The sequence below is a fragment of the Peromyscus eremicus genome, chromosome 1, assembly GCF_949786415.1.
Source record: "Peromyscus eremicus chromosome 1, PerEre_H2_v1, whole genome shotgun sequence".
NCBI classification, from domain to species: Eukaryota; Metazoa; Chordata; class Mammalia; order Rodentia; family Cricetidae; genus Peromyscus; species Peromyscus eremicus.
The window spans coordinates 182595920-182618814 of NC_081416.1; the positions used below are offsets into that span (position 1 = coordinate 182595920).

At 42.7% G+C, this 22895-nt stretch overlaps 1 pseudogene; it reads right to left on the bottom strand.

The window, feature by feature from the left end:
- The window catches only part of LOC131903124 (leukocyte immunoglobulin-like receptor subfamily B member 3), an 82805-nt pseudogene that overhangs the window by 537 nt on the left and 59373 nt on the right, over positions 1-22895 (bottom strand).

A 22895-nucleotide genomic window follows, 5' to 3' on the forward strand; every position in this document is an offset into this window, starting at 1 on the left:
GTTTAGATTAAAGGTGTGGACCACCAAACCTGGCCATAAAGTTTAATTTTTGACATATTTTAAAATAATTTATTGTGAAAATATTACATTACAATACACTTTGTTTCTATATTGCATTAATAATCCATTTTAGGTTTTAATTTTTTAATTGTTTGAAAATATCATATCAATGTGTATTGTGTTTTGATGGAATGCATCCTCCCACGTCTTCCCTTCTCCCTCACCCTCACTTGCTGGTTCCTTCCTCACAGACCTGATTTTCTTTTTGATTCCTTCTGTGACCTGCTAGTTGTTAAATATCCACTGCCCTTTGTTACACACCTAACTTTCTGTTCTCTTCCTCCCATGCAGCTCAATTTGTGCTTCCCATATTCTTGGCATATTACCAGGGTCCACACCATTAAAGAAAACTGACTCTTCTTCTCCCAGTAGATATCAAATGCCAATTGCTATTTATCTGTGAGTGGCATTTGGTGTCCATCTCCCATCCCCATACTGTATTTGTTCTGCATTGAGCTTACATTGGGCTTGTAGACTTGTAGATATCATCACAACCAAGGTGAACTCAGATTTTCAACCCTGTTGCAGTGCCCAGATAAAGAGTTTATATTTCAAACTACTCTTCAGTAATGATCCCATGCTAGGAATGTGTCACATGCGGAAAATTATCAAACTTAGCATCACTTCAAAAAATGGGTCCAGGACACACACATGTCCTGTTTCTCACATGGAGAATGAGATAGAGGTCACTGAGTATTTTCCTTTTTTTTTGCTGAGCCCAAAGGACATCCTTAATTTCCTCTTCGTATCAATGTCAATATGAATAATTACCATCTTGAAAGTCTGCCTATGTATGTCCTTTACTAAATCAGAAAAAGGCTCAGTTGGTAGAGTACTTGTGTGACATTCTTAGATCCCCAGTAAATAAATATGATATTGTGGCTCATGTCTTTTGACTTCATCATTCAGGAGTTAGAGCTAAGAGTACTGGTAGTTTAAGGAAACTCTTATTATACAATGTGTTTGGGGTCAACTTGGGTTATATCAGGCCCTATCACATAAAAGGGAAAAAAATTCCCCTAGAGTATATGGTGAACATGATCAAATGCATTTTACGGGTGTAATTATCTTAAAAAAATAATGAAAATATATTTACTATAAAGATCCCACACAAGGGATATGTCCCAAATATTTCATTACATCCATTTCTAAGCGATATTCCTATCCTAGCACCTGCATCTTTTGCACCCTGTGAGTTGTCATGTCCGGTGTGTCTCACAGATACAGTGTCACTTTCCTATTGATTTCATGGGCAGCTGTCTTTCCTGACCTGAGAACAAGTGATGGGCCATGCCATTTGAACCAGTCATGGTTTCACTGAGTGTTGTGAGCTCATTCACACAAACCTCCCCACAGGCATCTCTGTCAGTGAGAAGATATGCTGCCCTCTCCTGGTTGAGTAGCAGGAGTTCCTGCAGAGCCTTGTAGCTGGCCTGTATTCTGAAGTGTTAGCATTGGGCTTTGCTCTGACATTTGTGATTGTTATCTTTTGTGTTGGATACCCTCTGTTTGAAGTATGTAAATCTTATCTGAGTTCTTCCTGAAAGGTTCAAACCTACACATGACTTGGTTGTAGTAGGTATCAGAAAACTGAGACATCCTGGGCCTGAGAATTGCTTTGGCATTTGTCTTCTCTGGGAAGCTTCAGATAAGAGGTTTTGGTGTGGGGAAATTGACTTGCTAAGGTGTAAATTGTATAACAATAAAAAAAGGCTGGTGTAAGCAAAAGTCAGGCAGTTCACCAGAAGCTGGTTCCCCTACTCTGGCAAAATCGAAAATTCATCCTGGTTTAACCCTGTGTCCTCCATGGACCTGTGAGAAACTGAACATCCACACTTGACATGGTGAGATGAGCTCCAGGTGGTGAACTTGCCTCAGATGACTGACAGCCACACATGGCATCTCATCCGTCCTCTCTGACACAGATGGTCAGATGCAGAGTTCCAGCAGAGGCATCTTGTTTGCTGGTGGATATGAACTCCCCAGGATGTAGGGCCATGATTCTTCCCCAACTTTGACCCATGGCCTCCATCCATAGCACCCCACATGGACCACAGTTACTGACCAATGGCCAGACAGACTCTGCTGGGTGAGTTCTGTAAACCTGTGTGTCCATCAGAGTTTGCCCAGCAAGGACGGTTCCTGTTGCTTTTCACAAACAGTTCATGGTGGAATGCGGGAGAGTCTCTGTCTTAAGTCCACCTCGGTACTGTGCAGAAACTAAATGGCTGGAACTTGAATGTAGGCTGTGTTTGTGTGACTCCGAATGCAACCATACCATGTCTTGTGTCTTGTTTGTGGCAGTGATTGATTTTCTATACTTTTCCAAGTAGGTTCAGGTCTTGATTATTGACTTTTAATTAATTTCTTTTTCTTTTTCAGCTTGAGGAAACACACTTCCCATTATTTACATCATGTGAATGAAGCATATACATCCACACCCTGCCACACATGCACACACACACACACACACACACACACACACACACACACACACGAGTGGAAATTTTACATTTTAAACCCAACCTTGAATTCTGGAGTTAGCTCATTTGGATCATGTCTATCATTCCATTCACATGTCTTGGTGTGTTTTCTGCTAATAATTATTTCAGCATTTTTAGTCCATCCTTAGACAGGAAGAAAATTTCCACCCAGATTCATGATGGAAAGAGCAAGCTCCTGTCTTCTCCTAAGGACACCATCAGGCCTGGCTGCACTGACAGAGAAGGCTGTATAGAGAGCTGCATGAGAGAGAAGGGTGTTCAAACAACTTTCTACATTCTCTCGGCTGAAATCTCACCATGCCAGCCTCTGAGGACTTGTGTTTCTGTGTCTCTTATCACTTGGCCACTCCCATCACTCTGCTCCACAACTTTCTCCCTCCAGGAATTTTGAACATTTATTAGGTTTATGACCATCTGGAATCCTGCAGTGGCTCCTTATGTGTGAAGTGTAGACTTCTGACAATACCTGCTGGACTCATCTTCTAGGATAGAATGTTCAGCAGCTCCATTGGGGGCAGAGAGAGAACTGTGCCCCCTTCCCTAGCTGCTCACTGAACCCAAGGGGAAGTCACACCGCGAGAACCCAGTCTAAGCTTTCGTCCAGAGTATGCTGGGATATCAGTTTCTCCATCTTTGGGCATCAAAGAGACATTGGACAATAAGTCTCTCAAATAGCCTAGAACAGATCATTTCTGGGCACTATTGATGAATGCCTGGGTACCCTTCTTTGGAGGATGGGCAATGGGTTCATTTTTACCCTATAGCAGCCCCCTCCCATCCTCTGATGCAGGTCTCCCCTTATTTCACACTCTCACAAAGAAGAACTCAGTTTCAATCAGTAACACTCCATCTGTGGCTCTCTTCAGTCCACAGCTATTTAAAAGACCTTCAGTGTCGGTCACAGCTAAGTGGCTTGGGCAGTTTGTGGGGCTTTGTCAGCTAAGTGGAGTTCCTATCATGTTTTGGACCTAAGACAATTCTGTGGCTGATTATGAAGAAATGTAACTGGGTCCATTAGGGATAAGAAACAGGGACTCTTGTAGCTAGAGTTTTCCTGCCTGGCCCACAGTCAGGACAAATCTCTCTCATCCGCCAGTCCCACAGCTGCTCAGACCCGACCAAGTAAACACAGAGACTTATATGGCTTATGAACTGTACGGCCCGTGGCAGGCTTCTTGCTAACTGTTCTTACAGCTTAAATTAATCCATTTCTATAAATCTATACCTTGCCACATGTCTCGTGGCTTACCGGCATCTTCACATGCTGCTTGTCATCGTGGTGGCTGGCAGTGTCTCTCTCAGCCTTCCACTTCCCAGCTTTTTTCTCCTCCTTGTCCCGCCTATACTTCCTGCCACTGACCAATCAGTAATTTATTTATTGACCAATCAGCAACACACTTAACATACAGACCATCCCACAGCACTTCCCCTTTTCTTTCTTTCTTTCTTTCTTTCTTTCTTTCTTTCTTTCTTTCTTTCTTTCTTTCTTTCTTTCTTTCTTTCTTTCAAAAAGGAAGGTTTTAACCTTAACAAAGTAAAATTACATATAATTTGGGAATTTGGGCGTAGCTTCTCTTACTACTTCCTGCTGGAGGGGGGCCCCGTATATTATGGAGACACAAAGAAAATTTTAGGATTATGGAATAGTCCATGAGGCTGTATTGTCTGAGCCAGTTGCCTTCAAACCATTCTGGATGTTGGATCATCTGGGCCACGGTGTCATCGGAGACCTTTCAGGGGGTCTTGGCTGGTCAAACCTGATGTATCTTAATCTGCAACAAATCCATAGCCTCTGGCTTTCTGTGGGAACAAAAGCAGAGACTCTTTTCCAAAGCAACACATCCTTACATCCAAATTTTGAAGTCAAGGTATCTTTAAAATATATGTATTGGTTTAACTCAACATCTTTTACGATCAAATGTTTTTCTGCAGTTAAAAATCCCAAAGACAACACAATCCAGATTCTCTGTGTAATATTCATCTTTACGTGGCTTATTTTTTATGTTAATTTTACTGTCTCTTTAAAGACTTTATTTTTTAAAACTATGTATTTGTTTATATAACTGTATATATCACATTTTTTTGTCTCTTTCAAGCCTACATATAGTTTACAGACTCTACCTGAACAGCAAGTGTTTTTCTTTTTAAGAGACTCTGAGGATGAAGCCCCACCCTTACATTTGGGTTGTCCCTGAAATCTCCCCAAGCTGGAGGTCAGACTGCTGAGATCCCTGGGAAGTCTGATTGTTTAGGAAGCACATGTCCTCTGCAGACACAGTCCTTTAGAAAGAAGTATCTCATGCTGTGGGCACCCATCCACATGGCCCTCCAGAGCTCACTTGGGCCTCCATACTCAGTGAATTTTGAGAGGAGTAGCAGTGTGTGCCTGTTCATTGTAGAGATTCTGAGCATGACTAGGTAGAAAGTTACCATCAAATAATCTGCTGCTGCAAGTGTTACACTTCCAGAGAGAAAGATATTCTGAATGTTGCAAGTCAGGCTATAGCTGCAAGTGTTACAGCTCCAGAGGGAAAGGTATCCTGACTTGTTGGGAAGTCGGTCTGTAGCTGCAAGTGTTCAGCTCTGGAGAGAAAGGTGTCCTGACTTATGGGGAAGTCAAGCTATACCTACAGCTGTGAAGGAAGGTATCCTGAATACCAACAGCGATGAGGAGAAAGGTATCCTGACTTGTTGGGAAATGAGGCTGTGCTTGAAGCTGGGTTCTGGTGGGGGATGGTCTCCCTGCAGGATGTGGCAATCCTGCTTCTCTCTGAGAGAGTGCTGATATAGCTGAGTTCTGCTCTGCTTCCCTAATAAAGTTTCCCAGCAGAGGTCTCAGCTCCAACCCAAGTTGTTACTTCTTCTGTTTCACTCTGCTTAGGGGAAAACCCCTGCAGAAATGTCGCAGTCTGCTTTGGTGAAAAGTTTTCACTTCTGCTCCTCTCTCCTAAGGGAGCTTCTCAGCAGAGATTTGGCTCCACACTGGTGAAAGAAGGTCTTCACTCAAAACTCTTTCCAGAGATTTATTTGGGAAGGAGGAATCTAGGAGTATGGCTGCCTCTGCCAGGGTGGAGAAGGACAGCTGCCAACTGAACAGGCTTATATAGGGCTTTTTAGGGGCCTATGATAGCCTAAAGGTTGGTTACATCTACACTGACCTATAATCCCAGCACACAGGAGGCTGAAGGATCAGGATCATGAGTTGGAGAACAGCATGGGCTTCATGGGATTTATTTTTCTAAAAAGAAACAATCTAGATCCTGCTTGAGCTGAAGTATTTTGGAAACTAAAGCCAGTTGACTGAAGAGGGCAATTCCTCTTCCTGTGAAGCTGATGAAATGACAGCATTGTGATACAAATGAGATATCACCATCTAAAGGCCACATCCTGTGTGTCTTCCCATTTGTGTAGGCTCTGTCCCCAACCATTTGCCATGTTGTAGCCACAGGAGGAGGTGCCATGACTACCATTCTCTCAGCTTTTTTCTGGCCTGTTAAGATGTGAAGATGGTGAGAACACATACCACTGTGGAGGTGGGGTTTTACTTTCCACAGCCAGGCACTGTTCTATCAGGATACCTCAGGAGCTCTGATGGTGTTGTGGAAGAGAGGGCCTACTCAGTCATCAGGAAGAAATCTCTCACAGGGAGCTAACTGTCTTCTAGGAATGAGTCTCAGCCTCAGGAACCCAGTGCTTCCATGTTGGCATGTCTGTGCTGCCTGATCTCCCCTACTCACTAAGGACAAAGGATCATCTCTTGAGAGCAGGAATGGAGAATGGCAGATGTTAGTTGATGCTGTGAAACTGAAAAGCATCCTGGGGTCAGAGTTTCAGAATCTGAAGCCTGATGTCCTATGACAGAGCAGTTGATTTTCATGTGGGGACCCTCCCAATGCCTGACCTCAGGGCTGAGCCAGGATCTGTGGTTTCCCAAGTGAGACACGTGACTATCTCATGTGAGTGATCCTCAGTTTTCTGGAATTCTCTTTACAAAATAAAAGCCTATATTCTGGCATAGAGCAATGCAAATGATGCTTTGATAGAAGGATGAGTTCCTCATCCTGTTTATTAAATGATCCCAATGTGAGGCAATATCCCTGTTTCTCTTAGAAGACTCCTTCTTGGCCTGAGAACAGTGATACTATGGAGTTGGTGCTGACAGGTAAGAGGACGTATTAGGTTCCCAGAACAAGTTCCTAATTTCATTAAAGGTGTCTATTCTCATGGGTGTTTCTCTCTCATTGAGCAAGAGACATGGGGACAAGGTGGGCTATATGAGTATACATAACACAATGCTTTCTTCTTTGTAGGATTCTTCTTCAGCCCTGTCAGCCCTGTCCAGTTCTCTGGTGACCTCAGAGAAAACTAGGGATGAGGGTGGGCAGTGGAGGGTAGGGGATAGGGAATGACAGCTTAAGGGAATGATTGAGCTTGAACAGGGATGTAGTGGGAAAGCAATGCAGAACCTCCTGAGACCCTGGGGTTTCCTGATGGGCCAGTGCTGGGCTGTGGGGCAGCATCAACCCTAGACCACAGTATCCCCTACCCATCTTCATATCTCACCCAGACAGAGCAGGGCTGTGACGGTGAAGGTCATGGCATCTCTTCCTGGAGGCTGCAACTGTGCTCATGGGCAGAGCTACAGAGACTGTCTGGAGGTACAGGAGACACAGGGTGTGGTCTCTGGAGGCTGGACACTCCCCATGACATGGTTGTACTGGAGCAGCCCCACAGGAAGGGGAACTGCCCTCCTCAGGCGCCAGGCTCTGACTTACCCAAGGGTGTGGCTGTGTCAGGTAGTAGACTCCGCAATCAATTCTTTGATGGATGACATTTCCATAACCCCATAATTTTCTGTCTCATTTTGTCCTAATCTTTGTCAGGGCCAGGTGGTATCTGTCATGTATGACTATTACACATAAGAAATATAAATTTAGTCAGGTGGTGGTGGCACATGCCTTTAATTCCAGCACTCAGGAGGCAGAGACAGGTAGATCTCTGTAAAATCGAGGCCACCCGGGTCTATAGAGTGAGATACAGGACAGATACCAAAACTACACAGAGAAATCCTGTCTCTAAAAAACCTATATAAATTTGTGTATGAGTTTGCTTTATTCCTTTTCACTATTTATTTGAAATATTTACACATATTTAAAATGTTTGAAGGTTTGTGTGAAGGGTCTCGCTGTGTACATCTTTATGGAATAAAATGTATAATCCTCTTCCTCATAGTCTCAAGCAAGTGCTGGGTTATAAATGTGCACCTCTATTTCTGGTTGTTTGTTCTTTTTGATGTGTGTACTTTCCATTACAACTTTAAATTACACTTATTCATTATTTACACTTATTTCCTTTAAATCATACTTACTTTTTCTTTATGTGTGTACATTCACATGTGCCACAGCACACACAGGAAGGTCAGAGGACAAGTACAGAAGGCAGTTTTCTCATTACACAGTATGGATCAGAGTCAGGGTTGAAGGTTGGCAGCAGCACTTACACACTGGTCTGTGTCACTAGGTCCAATCTTAGCATCATCCCTTCTTTGTCCTTCTGCTTCAGTAAAAAAAAAAAATCACCAGATCTCAGGCATCCTAAGCCAAACAAGTACCCATTTTATTTGACTTTCTTGGGACACAGGCTGTGGATGTGGCCACCATTCTTCTAGAGGCATTTGACTGCACAAGGGTGCAGGTGTGGGCAGCACTTGGGCAGCGGTGCATGGCCTTGTCACAGTAGTACTTCTGCAGAAACAGGGAAAGGGATGGCTCTATGATGCCATAGGTGCAGAGTTGGACTCTTTCTGGACTTTGCCATTGGCTAGGGTGCAGCCATGCTCTATCTGCTGGTCAGGTGGGATGCCTCCCTTGTCATGGATCTTGGCCTTGCCATTCTCCATGGAGTGACTGGGCTCAACGTCAACGGTGATGGTCTTCCCCTTCAGGGCTTTGCCAATGATCTGCATGTTGGTATTTGTTGGCAACCTAGATGAAGAGAAAGAGAATTCAGTAAAAATATTTTATTTCCTTTTACTTTTGGAGCTAGACATTGATGGCATGACCTCCGGTGTTCTCCTACTCCTGAGCCATACTCCACCCCTGAGCCACATCTAATTTATCCTGAAATTTTCAATTTCTGATCTTAAAAATTTTTATCTGCTATCTTTTTTTAAACTTATGGGTTTAATTATTTTTGTTGCTGATACAAGACAGGATCTCTCTGTGGAATCCTGGCTGTCCTAGAGCTAGTTATGTAGACCAGTATGAGTGGGAAATCACAGAAATCCTCCTGCCTCTGCTTCCCAAGTGTTTAGATTAAAGGTGTGGACCACCAAACCTGGCCATAAAGTTTAATTTTTGACATATTTTAAAATAATTTATTGTGAAAATATTACATTACAATACACTTTGTTTCTATATTGCATTAATAATCCATTTTAGGTTTTAATTTTTTAATTGTTTGAAAATATCATATCAATGTGTATTGTGTTTTGATGGAATGCATCCTCCCACGTCTTCCCTTCTCCCTCACCCTCACTTGCTGGTTCCTTCCTCACAGACCTGATTTTCTTTTTGATTCCTTCTGTGACCTGCTAGTTGTTAAATATCCACTGCCCTTTGTTACACACCTAACTTTCTGTTCTCTTCCTCCCATGCAGCTCAATTTGTGCTTCCCATATTCTTGGCATATTACCAGGGTCCACACCATTAAAGAAAACTGACTCTTCTTCTCCCAGTAGATATCAAATGCCAATTGCTATTTATCTGTGAGTGGCATTTGGTGTCCATCTCCCATCCCCATACTGTATTTGTTCTGCATTGAGCTTACATTGGGCTTGTAGACTTGTAGATATCATCACAACCAAGGTGAACTCAGATTTTCAACCCTGTTGCAGTGCCCAGATAAAGAGTTTATATTTCAAACTACTCTTCAGTAATGATCCCATGCTAGGAATGTGTCACATGCGGAAAATTATCAAACTTAGCATCACTTCAAAAAATGGGTCCAGGACACACACATGTCCTGTTTCTCACATGGAGAATGAGATAGAGGTCACTGAGTATTTTCCTTTTTTTTTGCTGAGCCCAAAGGACATCCTTAATTTCCTCTTCGTATCAATGTCAATATGAATAATTACCATCTTGAAAGTCTGCCTATGTATGTCCTTTACTAAATCAGAAAAAGGCTCAGTTGGTAGAGTACTTGTGTGACATTCTTAGATCCCCAGTAAATAAATATGATATTGTGGCTCATGTCTTTTGACTTCATCATTCAGGAGTTAGAGCTAAGAGTACTGGTAGTTTAAGGAAACTCTTATTATACAATGTGTTTGGGGTCAACTTGGGTTATATCAGGCCCTATCACATAAAAGGGAAAAAAATTCCCCTAGAGTATATGGTGAACATGATCAAATGCATTTTACGGGTGTAATTATCTTAAAAAAATAATGAAAATATATTTACTATAAAGATCCCACACAAGGGATATGTCCCAAATATTTCATTACATCCATTTCTAAGCGATATTCCTATCCTAGCACCTGCATCTTTTGCACCCTGTGAGTTGTCATGTCCGGTGTGTCTCACAGATACAGTGTCACTTTCCTATTGATTTCATGGGCAGCTGTCTTTCCTGACCTGAGAACAAGTGATGGGCCATGCCATTTGAACCAGTCATGGTTTCACTGAGTGTTGTGAGCTCATTCACACAAACCTCCCCACAGGCATCTCTGTCAGTGAGAAGATATGCTGCCCTCTCCTGGTTGAGTAGCAGGAGTTCCTGCAGAGCCTTGTAGCTGGCCTGTATTCTGAAGTGTTAGCATTGGGCTTTGCTCTGACATTTGTGATTGTTATCTTTTGTGTTGGATACCCTCTGTTTGAAGTATGTAAATCTTATCTGAGTTCTTCCTGAAAGGTTCAAACCTACACATGACTTGGTTGTAGTAGGTATCAGAAAACTGAGACATCCTGGGCCTGAGAATTGCTTTGGCATTTGTCTTCTCTGGGAAGCTTCAGATAAGAGGTTTTGGTGTGGGGAAATTGACTTGCTAAGGTGTAAATTGTATAACAATAAAAAAAGGCTGGTGTAAGCAAAAGTCAGGCAGTTCACCAGAAGCTGGTTCCCCTACTCTGGCAAAATCGAAAATTCATCCTGGTTTAACCCTGTGTCCTCCATGGACCTGTGAGAAACTGAACATCCACACTTGACATGGTGAGATGAGCTCCAGGTGGTGAACTTGCCTCAGATGACTGACAGCCACACATGGCATCTCATCCGTCCTCTCTGACACAGATGGTCAGATGCAGAGTTCCAGCAGAGGCATCTTGTTTGCTGGTGGATATGAACTCCCCAGGATGTAGGGCCATGATTCTTCCCCAACTTTGACCCATGGCCTCCATCCATAGCACCCCACATGGACCACAGTTACTGACCAATGGCCAGACAGACTCTGCTGGGTGAGTTCTGTAAACCTGTGTGTCCATCAGAGTTTGCCCAGCAAGGACGGTTCCTGTTGCTTTTCACAAACAGTTCATGGTGGAATGCGGGAGAGTCTCTGTCTTAAGTCCACCTCGGTACTGTGCAGAAACTAAATGGCTGGAACTTGAATGTAGGCTGTGTTTGTGTGACTCCGAATGCAACCATACCATGTCTTGTGTCTTGTTTGTGGCAGTGATTGATTTTCTATACTTTTCCAAGTAGGTTCAGGTCTTGATTATTGACTTTTAATTAATTTCTTTTTCTTTTTCAGCTTGAGGAAACACACTTCCCATTATTTACATCATGTGAATGAAGCATATACATCCACACCCTGCCACACATGCACACACACACACACACACACACACACACACACACACACACACACGAGTGGAAATTTTACATTTTAAACCCAACCTTGAATTCTGGAGTTAGCTCATTTGGATCATGTCTATCATTCCATTCACATGTCTTGGTGTGTTTTCTGCTAATAATTATTTCAGCATTTTTAGTCCATCCTTAGACAGGAAGAAAATTTCCACCCAGATTCATGATGGAAAGAGCAAGCTCCTGTCTTCTCCTAAGGACACCATCAGGCCTGGCTGCACTGACAGAGAAGGCTGTATAGAGAGCTGCATGAGAGAGAAGGGTGTTCAAACAACTTTCTACATTCTCTCGGCTGAAATCTCACCATGCCAGCCTCTGAGGACTTGTGTTTCTGTGTCTCTTATCACTTGGCCACTCCCATCACTCTGCTCCACAACTTTCTCCCTCCAGGAATTTTGAACATTTATTAGGTTTATGACCATCTGGAATCCTGCAGTGGCTCCTTATGTGTGAAGTGTAGACTTCTGACAATACCTGCTGGACTCATCTTCTAGGATAGAATGTTCAGCAGCTCCATTGGGGGCAGAGAGAGAACTGTGCCCCCTTCCCTAGCTGCTCACTGAACCCAAGGGGAAGTCACACCGCGAGAACCCAGTCTAAGCTTTCGTCCAGAGTATGCTGGGATATCAGTTTCTCCATCTTTGGGCATCAAAGAGACATTGGACAATAAGTCTCTCAAATAGCCTAGAACAGATCATTTCTGGGCACTATTGATGAATGCCTGGGTACCCTTCTTTGGAGGATGGGCAATGGGTTCATTTTTACCCTATAGCAGCCCCCTCCCATCCTCTGATGCAGGTCTCCCCTTATTTCACACTCTCACAAAGAAGAACTCAGTTTCAATCAGTAACACTCCATCTGTGGCTCTCTTCAGTCCACAGCTATTTAAAAGACCTTCAGTGTCGGTCACAGCTAAGTGGCTTGGGCAGTTTGTGGGGCTTTGTCAGCTAAGTGGAGTTCCTATCATGTTTTGGACCTAAGACAATTCTGTGGCTGATTATGAAGAAATGTAACTGGGTCCATTAGGGATAAGAAACAGGGACTCTTGTAGCTAGAGTTTTCCTGCCTGGCCCACAGTCAGGACAAATCTCTCTCATCCGCCAGTCCCACAGCTGCTCAGACCCGACCAAGTAAACACAGAGACTTATATGGCTTATGAACTGTACGGCCCGTGGCAGGCTTCTTGCTAACTGTTCTTACAGCTTAAATTAATCCATTTCTATAAATCTATACCTTGCCACATGTCTCGTGGCTTACCGGCATCTTCACATGCTGCTTGTCATCGTGGTGGCTGGCAGTGTCTCTCTCAGCCTTCCACTTCCCAGCTTTTTTCTCCTCCTTGTCCCGCCTATACTTCCTGCCACTGACCAATCAGTAATTTATTTATTGACCAATCAGCAACACACTTAACATACAGACCATCCCACAGCACTTCCCCTTTTCTTTCTTTCTTTCTTTCTTTCTTTCTTTCTTTCTTTCTTTCTTTCTTTCTTTCTTTCTTTCTTTCTTTCTTTCAAAAAGGAAGGTTTTAACCTTAACAAAGTAAAATTACATATAATTTGGGAATTTGGGCGTAGCTTCTCTTACTACTTCCTGCTGGAGGGGGGCCCCGTATATTATGGAGACACAAAGAAAATTTTAGGATTATGGAATAGTCCATGAGGCTGTATTGTCTGAGCCAGTTGCCTTCAAACCATTCTGGATGTTGGATCATCTGGGCCACGGTGTCATCGGAGACCTTTCAGGGGGTCTTGGCTGGTCAAACCTGATGTATCTTAATCTGCAACAAATCCATAGCCTCTGGCTTTCTGTGGGAACAAAAGCAGAGACTCTTTTCCAAAGCAACACATCCTTACATCCAAATTTTGAAGTCAAGGTATCTTTAAAATATATGTATTGGTTTAACTCAACATCTTTTACGATCAAATGTTTTTCTGCAGTTAAAAATCCCAAAGACAACACAATCCAGATTCTCTGTGTAATATTCATCTTTACGTGGCTTATTTTTTATGTTAATTTTACTGTCTCTTTAAAGACTTTATTTTTTAAAACTATGTATTTGTTTATATAACTGTATATATCACATTTTTTTGTCTCTTTCAAGCCTACATATAGTTTACAGACTCTACCTGAACAGCAAGTGTTTTTCTTTTTAAGAGACTCTGAGGATGAAGCCCCACCCTTACATTTGGGTTGTCCCTGAAATCTCCCCAAGCTGGAGGTCAGACTGCTGAGATCCCTGGGAAGTCTGATTGTTTAGGAAGCACATGTCCTCTGCAGACACAGTCCTTTAGAAAGAAGTATCTCATGCTGTGGGCACCCATCCACATGGCCCTCCAGAGCTCACTTGGGCCTCCATACTCAGTGAATTTTGAGAGGAGTAGCAGTGTGTGCCTGTTCATTGTAGAGATTCTGAGCATGACTAGGTAGAAAGTTACCATCAAATAATCTGCTGCTGCAAGTGTTACACTTCCAGAGAGAAAGATATTCTGAATGTTGCAAGTCAGGCTATAGCTGCAAGTGTTACAGCTCCAGAGGGAAAGGTATCCTGACTTGTTGGGAAGTCGGTCTGTAGCTGCAAGTGTTCAGCTCTGGAGAGAAAGGTGTCCTGACTTATGGGGAAGTCAAGCTATACCTACAGCTGTGAAGGAAGGTATCCTGGATACCAACAGCGATGAGGAGAAAGGTATCCTGACTTGTTGGGAAATGAGGCTGTGCTTGAAGCTGGGTTCTGGTGGGGGATGGTCTCCCTGCAGGATGTGGCAATCCTGCTTCTCTCTGAGAGAGTGCTGATATAGCTGAGTTCTGCTCTGCTTCCCTAATAAAGTTTCCCAGCAGAGGTCTCAGCTCCAACCCAAGTTGTTACTTCTTCTGTTTCACTCTGCTTAGGGGAAAACCCCTGCAGAAATGTCGCAGTCTGCTTTGGTGAAAAGTTTTCACTTCTGCTCCTCTCTCCTAAGGGAGCTTCTCAGCAGAGATTTGGCTCCACACTGGTGAAAGAAGGTCTTCACTCAAAACTCTTTCCAGAGATTTATTTGGGAAGGAGGAATCTAGGAGTATGGCTGCCTCTGCCAGGGTGGAGAAGGACAGCTGCCAACTGAACAGGCTTATATAGGGCTTTTTAGGGGCCTATGATAGCCTAAAGGTTGGTTACATCTACACTGACCTATAATCCCAGCACACAGGAGGCTGAAGGATCAGGATCATGAGTTGGAGAACAGCATGGGCTTCATGGGATTTATTTTTCTAAAAAGAAACAATCTAGATCCTGCTTGAGCTGAAGTATTTTGGAAACTAAAGCCAGTTGACTGAAGAGGGCAATTCCTCTTCCTGTGAAGCTGATGAAATGACAGCATTGTGATACAAATGAGATATCACCATCTAAAGGCCACATCCTGTGTGTCTTCCCATTTGTGTAGGCTCTGTCCCCAACCATTTGCCATGTTGTAGCCACAGGAGGAGGTGCCATGACTACCATTCTCTCAGCTTTTTTCTGGCCTGTTAAGATGTGAAGATGGTGAGAACACATACCACTGTGGAGGTGGGGTTTTACTTTCCACAGCCAGGCACTGTTCTATCAGGATACCTCAGGAGCTCTGATGGTGTTGTGGAAGAGAGGGCCTACTCAGTCATCAGGAAGAAATCTCTCACAGGGAGCTAACTGTCTTCTAGGAATGAGTCTCAGCCTCAGGAACCCAGTGCTTCCATGTTGGCATGTCTGTGCTGCCTGATCTCCCCTACTCACTAAGGACAAAGGATCATCTCTTGAGAGCAGGAATGGAGAATGGCAGATGTTAGTTGATGCTGTGAAACTGAAAAGCATCCTGGGGTCAGAGTTTCAGAATCTGAAGCCTGATGTCCTATGACAGAGCAGTTGATTTTCATGTGGGGACCCTCCCAATGCCTGACCTCAGGGCTGAGCCAGGATCTGTGGTTTCCCAAGTGAGACACGTGACTATCTCATGTGAGTGATCCTCAGTTTTCTGGAATTCTCTTTACAAAATAAAAGCCTATATTCTGGCATAGAGCAATGCAAATGATGCTTTGATAGAAGGATGAGTTCCTCATCCTGTTTATTAAATGATCCCAATGTGAGGCAATATCCCTGTTTCTCTTAGAAGACTCCTTCTTGGCCTGAGAACAGTGATACTATGGAGTTGGTGCTGACAGGTAAGAGGACGTATTAGGTTCCCAGAACAAGTTCCTAATTTCATTAAAGGTGTCTATTCTCATGGGTGTTTCTCTCTCATTGAGCAAGAGACATGGGGACAAGGTGGGCTATATGAGTATACATAACACAATGCTTTCTTCTTTGTAGGATTCTTCTTCAGCCCTGTCAGCCCTGTCCAGTTCTCTGGTGACCTCAGAGAAAACTAGGGATGAGGGTGGGCAGTGGAGGGTAGGGGATAGGGAATGACAGCTTAAGGGAATGATTGAGCTTGAACAGGGATGTAGTGGGAAAGCAATGTAAGAGATATTATGACAGAGAGAGGTATCATGGGAATAGAGACACCCAGTGCTAGGGAAGTTGCCAGGAATCCCCAATGATGACCCCAGCTTGGACTACTAGCAATATTGGAGAGGGTGCCTGAACTGAACTGGCTTATCCCAGTGATCAAACCAATGAATACCCTGTTATCACAGAGCTTTTCTCCAATGACTGATGGAAGCAGATGTAGTGTTCCACAACCAAACACCAGACAGAACCGCAGAGTCCAGTCAAGGAGAGAGAAGAGCAATTTTATGAGCAAGTGCATCAGGATCATGATGAGGAAACCTGCAGAGATGACCAAACCAAACTAGTGGGAACTCATAAAAGTTGGGTCAATGGCTGTGTAGCCTACTGGACTAGGCCCTCTTCATGATGAGACAGTTGTGTAGCTTGATCTGTTTAGGAGGCCCCCTGGTGGTAGGATCAGAACCCATCCCTGGTGCATGAGCAGGCTTTTTAGAGCCCACTACCTATGATAGAGCATCCTGTGCCATTATATATTGGATGTATGTTATGTGCTTCTTGATTTTCATTTTTATAGGTGATTACAGTTAAGAGATTGCATGAATCTCAGAAGAGACTTTGAACTTGGATTTCTAAACATTGTTGAGATTGTGATAGACTATGGGAACTTTAGAAGTTGGACTAAATGCATTTTCTATTATGGAATGTGGTAGTGTGAACATGATTGATAACCATAATTTCATTAGGAGTGACAGTATTAGGATGTGTGGCTTTGTTGGAGTGAGTAGGCCCTTGTTGGAGAAAGTGTGTCACTGTGGGGGCAGTTTTAGAAGTTTCCTATGCTCAGGATCCCACTCAGTGTCTCAGTCACTTCCTGTTAGCTACAAGATGTAGGACTCTCAGGTAGTCATCGAGTACCTCATCTGCCTTCATAGCACCATGCTCCCCACCATGCTAATACTAGACTGAAGCTCTAAAATTGTAAGTGAGCCCCCTCAATTAAATATTTTCTTAGGAGAGTTGTGGTCATGGTTCTCTTCACAGCAATAGAAACCATAAGAGAGCACCCCTCACATTGGCTGTCACATACTGATTCAGCATGATCCCATCCTTGCTCCAGGAGATTCTATAACCATCAGTGTTCCTCTGACACAAGCTTCAATGGATTTGCTCTGTCCAAGAAAGGGAAGGCAATACTTTCCTCTCCTGGCATACTGTCCTCTTGCTGCTAACTAGTCATTCTGGAAGACTTTCCTCCTAAGCCCCATGAGTGCCTCCCATGAGAGCAAGTAGAGATGACATGATACACACAGCCTTCTTTCTGGGTGATCACCCCAAGTGACCTCCTATACACCCTTATCACAAGTGATGAGTCCAGCTATTCCAGTCAGATACCACAGACAAATTGGATACACAGGCTATATATTAGCACTCTAAAGTGCAGAGAAGGGAGAATAGCAAGGAAATGCAGAAAAAAAACCATGTGGGCAAATTACAAACTCTGCCATCTCCATGTCTGAGGTCAATACATTCTTCATATCTCCAACTTCTTTCAGCTTTGTTGACTGCAATACACATTTTTTCTTGGGCTGATTTCTCTCCCTATTATCTGCTCCCCTCAGCAGGTATCCCATGACTCTGGCATCTCTACCATCTTGGGTTCTTCAGGGCAATCCAGGCTTCAACTTCACAGCATCACACAATGGCCTGTCTACTAGACCTCCATTCAGTGAAGCCCTGACACATGACTGTTCTTAGTGGCTTTTTTAGTCTCAGAGACAAATTCCTTAACTCCATTCTTCTGTCCTTAACTCTAAATTCAGAACCACATGGCCAAAGCTGCCAAGTTCTGCCACCTACAAGTGCTGGAACATGGCACCCTCATTCAATTACCTCTTTTTTTTTATCTTTTTTTGAAAAATTTTTTTTATTAAGAAAAATATTTCCATTCATTTTAAACACCAATCAAAGATCCCCCTCTTCCCTCCTCCTGCCCCCTCCAATTATCCCTTCTAAATCTGGGTTACCTCACTCATGATGATATTTTCTAGTTCCATCCATCTGCCTGCAAATTTCATGATGTCATTGTTTTTCTCTGTTGAGCAGTACTCCATTGTGTATATATACCACAAGTTCTTAACCCATTTTTCAGTTGAGTGGCTACTATGCTGTTTCCTGTTTCTTGCTATTACAAATAATGCTGCTATGAACACAGTTGAGCATGTGTCCTGTGGTATAATTGAGCATTCTTTGGGTATATGCCCAAGAGTGGTATAGCTGGGTCTTGAGGAAGATTGATTCCCAGTTTTCTGAGAAACTGCCATACTGATTTCCAAAGTGGCTGTATAAGTTTTCACTCCCACCAACAGTGGAGGAGTGTTCCCCTTGCTCCACGTTTTCTCCAAATAAGCTCTCTTCAGTGTTTTTGATCTTAGCCATTCTGACAGGAATAAGATGGTATCTCAGAGTTATTATGATTTGCATTTCCCTGATGTCTAAAAATGACCTCAACCTCACAGAGATCTGCCTGGCAGTGCCTCCCAAGTGCTGGGATTAAAGGCGTGCACCACCACTGCCTGTCAAAAAAAAAAAAAGCAGAGCTTATTAAAAACCTATGCATATTGTGTTCTGCTGAGGATAACCATTTCAAGAGCTGAGGCTTGTGATTTTTGTTTTGGTAGTATAAGTAATAGTTTATTTAAATGATCATATATGCATTTTACCATTTTTGTTTTTACATTTTTAAATTGAAAATAGACTTTTCTTATACAGTATATTCTAATTATGATTTCTTCCAGGCCAACTCCTCCCTGTTCCTCACACCACACCAAGCACCCAAATCTATATCTTGTTTCTGTCTCTCTCGTGAGAAAACAAGTCATTTAAAAAGAAAATATAATAAAATAAGGTGAGAAAAAATATACAGGCAAACCATAATAGGATAAAAGACAAATAAGTACCAAAGAATAACTATAAGAAATATATAAAAACAGAGTCACACATTTTCTTTTATTTATTATTAAGAAATTTTCTATTCATTTTTAAGTACCAACCACATATCCCCCTCTCCTCCCTCCTCCCACCCCTAGTCTTCCCCCCACCAACCCACACCCTGTACCCACCTCCTCCAAGCCAAGGTATCCCATGGGGAGTCAGCAGAGCCTGATATATTCAGTTGAGACAGGTGCAAGTCCCTACTCCCTGCACCAAGGCTGTGCAAAGTGTCCCACTATAGGCAATAAGCTCCAAAAAGCCAGCACATGCACCAGGGATGGATACTGATCCCATTGCCTGTGGGCACCCTAAACAGTTCAGGCTAAACAACTGTCTTAAATATCCAGAGGGCCTAATATAGTACCATGTGGGCTCCTCAGCTATTGGTCCACCGTTCATGGGTTTCCACTAGTTTGGCTGTTCATCTCTGTACATTTTTCCATCATGACCTCGATGTCCCTTGTTCATAGAATCCCTCCTCTCTCTCATTGATTGGACTCCTGGAGCTCGGCCTGGAGCTCAGCTGTGGATCTCTGCATCTGCTTCCATTAGTCACTGGAAGTGGGCTCTATGATGACAGTTAGGGTATTCAGTCATCTGATCACCAGAGTAGGCCAGTTCAGGACCCTCTCGACTATTGCCAGTAGTCTAAGGTGGAGTTATCCTTGTGGATTCCTGGGAACTTCCCTAGCACACTGTTTTTCTCTATTCCCATGATGTCTTCATTTATCATGGAATCTCTTTCCTTGCTCTCCCACTCTGTCCCTGTTCCAGCTCAAATCTCCCATTCCCTTATGTTCCCATCCCTCATCCCTTGCCCTCCATTACGCTCCCTTGTCCCCAGTTTGCTCATGTAGCTCTCATCTGTTTCTCTGATGCTGGGTAATCCATGCATCCTTCCTAGTGCATCCTGCTAGCTAGCCTACCTGGAGCTGTGGATTGCAGTCTGATTATCCTTTGCTTTACATTTAGTATTCACTTATGAGTGAGTGAGTACATACCATGTTTGTCCTTCTAGGTCTGGGTTACCTCACTCAGGATGATATTTTCTAGTTCCACCCACTTGCCTGCAAATTTCATGATGTCATTTTTTTCTCTGCTGAGTAGTACTCCATTGTATATATGTACCAAATTTTCTTTATCCATTCTTCAATTGAGTGGCATCAAGATTGTTTCCAGGTTCTGGCTATTATGAGTAATGCTGTTATGAACATAATTGTGCATGTGTCTCTGTAGGATGATTGAGCATTCTTTGGGTATATGCCCAAGAGTGGTATAGCTGTGTCTTGAGAAACATTCATTCCCAATTTTCTGAGAAATCACCATACTGATTTCCAAAATAGCTGTACAAGTTTGCAATCCCACCAACAGTGGAGGAGTGTTCCCCTTGATCCACATCTTCTCCAACAGAAGCTGTCTTCAGTGTTTTTGATCTTAGCATTCCGACAGGTGTAAGATAATATTTCAGAGTCATTTTGATTTGCATATCCCTGATGACAAAGAATATTGAGCAATGTCTTTTGGTCATTTGAGATTCTTCTGCTGAGAATTCTCTGTTAAGCTCTGTAGCCCATTTTTAAATTGAGTGAGTTTGCTTCTTTTCGGTCTAGAGCTTTCAGGTGTACTGTTAATTCACTGGTATGAGATTTTTCCATCTTTTTTATGTGGCCATTTATTGCTGTGAATTTTGTTCTCAGCACTGCTTTCATAGGGTCCCATAAGTTTGGGTATGTTGTACATTTATTTCATTGAATTCTAGGAAATCTTTAATTTCTTTCTTTATTTCTTCCTTGACCCATTGGTTTTTCAGTTGGGCATTATTCAGTTTCCATGAGATTGTAGGCTTTCTGAAATTTTTGTTGTCATTGAAATTCAACTTTAAGCCATGGTGGTCTGATAAGATACATGAGGTTATTCCAATTTTTTGTATCAGTTGAGATTTGCTTTGTGACCAAGCATGTGGTTGATTTTAGAGAAAGTTCCATGAGAAGAAGATATATTCTTTTGTGTTGGGTGGAATATTCTGTAGCTATTTATTAAGTCCATTTGAATCATAACGTCTGTTAGTTCCCTTATTTCTCTGTTAAGTTTTTGTCTGGAAGACCTGTCCATTGTTGAGAGTGGGGTGTTGAAGCCTCCCACTACTAGTGTTTGGGGTTTGATGTGCGATTTAAGCTTTAGTAATGTTTCTTTTCCAAATGTAGGTACCCTTGTATTTGAGGCATAAATATTCAGAAAGGATATTTCAACTTGTCAGATTTTCCCTGTGATAAATATGTAATGTCCTTCCCAATCTCTTTTGATTGATTTTAGTTTGAATTTATTTTATTAGATATTAAGATAGCTACACCAGCTTGCTTCTTAAGTTCATTTGATTGGAAATTCTTTCCCCAGCCATTTACTCTGAGGTATTGTCTGTCTTTGAAGTTGAGGTGTGTTTCTTGTATGCAACAGAAGGATAGATCCTGTTTTCATATCCATTCATTTTTTTAAAATGTTTTATAATGAACATTTTAAAAATTTTATAATTTAATTTTACATATCAGCCATGGATTCCTTTGTTCTCCCCCCTCCTCCCCCCCCCCCGTCCCCTCAACCTATACCCCATTCCCATCTCCTCCAGGGCAAAGACTCCCCTGAGGATTGAGTTCAACTTGGTAGATTCAGTCCAGGCAGGTCCAGTCCCCTCCTCCCAGGCTGAACCAAGTGTCCCTGTATAAGCCCCAGGTTCCAAACAGCCAGTACATGCACTGAGGACAGGTCCCAGTCCCACTGCCTGGATGCCTCCCAAACAGATCAAGCTAATCAACTGTCTCACTTATCCAGAGGGCCATGATCCAGTTGGGGGCTCCTCAGCTATTGGTTCATAGTTCATGTGTTTTCATTCATTTGGCTGTTTGTCCCTGTGCTTTTTCCAACCTTGGTGTCAATAATTCTTACCCATACAACACCCCCCCCCCCGCTTTCTTGCCAATTGGACTCCTGGAGCTCCACCTGGGGCCTGGCCATGGATCTCTGTATCGGGTTTCCTCAGTCATTGGATGGGGGTTCTAGCAAGACAATTAGGGTGTTTGGCCATCCTATCATGAGTAGGTCAGTTCAGGCTGGCTCTCAACCATTGCCAGTAGTCTATTGTGGAGGTATCTTTGTGGATTTCTGTGGACCTCTCTAGCACTTTGCTTCTTCCTAATCTCATGTGTTCTTCATTTATCATGGTCTCCTATTCCTTGTTCTCCCTCTCTGTTCTTGATCCAGCTGGGATCTCCAGCTCCCCTAAGCTCTCTTTCCCTCAACCCTTGCCCTTCATTAGCCCCACTCAAGTCCTCATATCCATTTTGTTATCCTGTTTCTTTTTATAGGCAAATTGAGACCATTGATATTAATGAATATTAATTTTCCAGTGATTGATAATTCTGGTTACTTTTTCGTGGTAGTGTTCTGTGTTACTCTTCTTTGGTATTTGTCAGTGTGGGATTGTCTATTGCTTGTATTTTCATGGATGTATCATACTCCTTAGGTTGAATTTTTTCTTCTAGTGCTTTCTATTGGGCTGAATTTGTGGATTGTGGATAGGTATTGTTTAATTCTGGTTTTATCATCGAATATGTTGTTTGGTCTATGTATAGTGATTGAGAATTTTGCTGGATATAATATTCTGGGTTAGCATCCATGGTCTCTTAGTGTCTACATAACATCTGTCCCGGATATTCTGGCTTTGAGAGTCTCCATTGAGAAGTCAGGTGTTATTCTGATGGGTCTGTCTTTATATTATACTTGGCCTTTTTCCTTTGCTGGTCTTAATATTTCTTCGTATGTTTAGTGGTTTGAATATTATGTGCTGAGGAGAATTTTTGGATCCAATCTATTTGGTGTTCTATAATCTTCTTGTGTCTTTGTAGACATTTCCTTCTTTACATTGGGAAATTTTTCTTCTATGATTTTGTTGAATATATTTTCTGTGCCTTTGAGCTGGTATTCTTCTACTTTTTCTGTCCCTATTATTCTTAGTTTTGGTC